Genomic DNA, 2,500 nt, shown 5'->3' on the forward strand with positions numbered 1-2,500 from the left:
TGTGCCCAAACACTAGCCCCAAAAGATACGATTGATAACAATATCGCTTCATGATATATTCTGATAGCATTAGGGGGTAATTTGTAGCTAGAAGTCGCTATTGTACAAATCTTATTCATGAGACTCATAGCCTTCTCACACACTTGTTTGATATGTGCTCCAAAGTTCAAACCCTCATCTAGATACAGGCCAAGATATCTACAAATGGCTTCACGACTGATTGGAGTATCTTGCAGTTTTATAGAGGGTCCTCTTCCTGCTGATAATTTCCCTTTAAGTAACATGTATTTTGTTTTGTTAGCAGCCACTTGCAGTTTGTTACAATCACACCACTGACTTACTAAATTAAGCATTAAGTTAGCTCTTGTCTCTATAGAATTTCTAGAATCTCCTGTTATAATCACAAACAAATCATCTGCATAAGCTATTACACCAGCTACATTTTCACTGTTATTCAACAACTCTAAAAGGGGTTCTGTAAAAATGTCCCAAAATATAGGACCACAAATGGAGCCCTGAGGACATCCTTTAGTAATATGCCTAGTAATTGTATGTTCTGGCGCAATCCACTTTACTGTTCGATCTTTACAATAATCAAGCAAGCTCAAATACAGACACTTGGGGGTTCTCAATTCACGTAATCTAGCAAACAGGGAGGGCCAAAAAAGATTGTCAAATGCACCTTGTATATCGATTGTCACGCCGATTGCATATTTCGCCAATGTATTGGAGACCATTCCTAGTGCCTGGTTGACTGCGTCATCTATAGATTTACCTGGTCGGAAACCATACTGGCACTGGTGAAGGCCAAGAAGCTCCCTGTGGTCGCGTAAGCGTCCGCATAAGAGTCGTTCCTGGACCTTCCCCATAGTGTTCAGCAGACATATTGGGCGGTAGCTCTTCGCAAGTTTCGGATCTCTATCCTCCCCCTTTTTGATAATAATTGCCTCAGCAACCTTCCACACCTTTGGTACCCTTCCTTGCAGGAGACACTCATTCAGCAAGGCTGTCAAATACGGTACAATTAGCATTTTAAGGTTCTGTAATGTTTCTGTAGTTATTTTATCTATTCCAGGAGATTTATTTTTCTTCAATGAATCAATGGCATTGCCCACCTCCTCCTGTGCAAACGGAATAACCACACCCTCATCTGGATAATCTTCTTCCATTTTTAGTCTCAAAAGCGACTGGTATTCATTATCAGAATTTGGATAATCACTTGGTAGCAGAGCTTCCAATAAGTAGTGAGCTGAGTCCCGCCAACCTATTGTTGTAGTTCCATCCGGCTTCTGGAGCGTAGACATGATAAGTGGTGTCTTAATTTTTTCACTAATAATCTTATATGGCAGTCCCCATACATTAATTTCAAATTGACTTCTAACAAAGTTTTCCCAGTGCCTTATTCTGGTATTTATTAGTTCTTGTTTATAGTTTGCTTTCAGTTCTCTGTAGTTTTGCAGCCTTCTTTGTCTCTCTCTATCACCCAGTGCCCTTTGATATGCTCTTCGAGCACGTCGTACACATCTTCTCAATTCTGTTAATGTGGAGCTCCAAGGGACCCTTGACTGACGAAAATAGGATCGTCTAGGTATGAAGGAATTCATGAGATTTTGAATTTGGTCCTGTATCGTTTCAGCCGCCTCATCAATATCAAAACCATTTACTCTTGGTACTTGTAGCTGTAACTCTTCCCTCATACCTTCCCAATCAGCTCTCTTAAAATCAAAAATGATATAGGGACAGCGGGAATCTCGTTAATCCATTCATGCGCGTCACTAATTAGATGACGAGGCATTTGGCTATATTAGCCGGCTTTATTCACTTTTGCGAATATTACAAGGTAGTGTTACCTGTCAAGCAGGTTTACAAGGTTTTACATAAACAAAATTACACTAACACATATACAGCAGAAGAATAAAGCGGGTATTATGCCTGAGGCGCCAGGCAGCAGCGAAAGGGTTGAGCTGATCCTAGCCAACTCCAGTGCGGTTCATCGTGCGGCGGCGAGGGGCAGTCATAGTGTCAAAACGCCGCGCCGCCATGATACTGCCCAATAACACTCTTGTACTGATGGTCGATAGATGTCCACTAGTCACGCCCACGTCCTGGAGCGCTCTCGCAGATGCTGGCGACCAGACTCCACGCCAGTTGATGGTTGCTGACGTGGTGGTGATATGTCGAACTGCTGGATAAAGCTCTTGGACCTTTGCATGAACGGCCTGCTTGTCATAGATGGCGATCTTCTCCCTATGACAACGGTCGAGGTCGAGGCTATCGCCGACCACCTGGGCGTCAATAATATATGCTGCTTCGCCACGGACTGCCACGACATCAGGCTTCTTCAATCCCTCTGATGTGCGCAGGTGAGGCTCCAAAAGAACTTCATAGCCTCTTCGACGAAGGCCTCGCACCAGATAAGACGCCATAGCGTCATGTCTGGCAATGCGGGCCCCGTCGCTCCTCCAACACTGCTGTATGACATGGTTGGCAGTCTCTGTCA

The 2,500-nt window shown here is 43.8% G+C and overlaps 1 pseudogene; it reads right to left on the minus strand.

The window, feature by feature from the left end:
• LOC124607533 overlaps positions 1-2,500 on the minus strand; it is an 8,293-nt pseudogene that overhangs the window by 2,909 nt on the left and 2,884 nt on the right.

This window comes from Schistocerca americana, chromosome 3, assembly GCF_021461395.2.
Source record: "Schistocerca americana isolate TAMUIC-IGC-003095 chromosome 3, iqSchAmer2.1, whole genome shotgun sequence".
Lineage (NCBI taxonomy): Eukaryota > Metazoa > Arthropoda > Insecta > Orthoptera > Acrididae > Schistocerca > Schistocerca americana.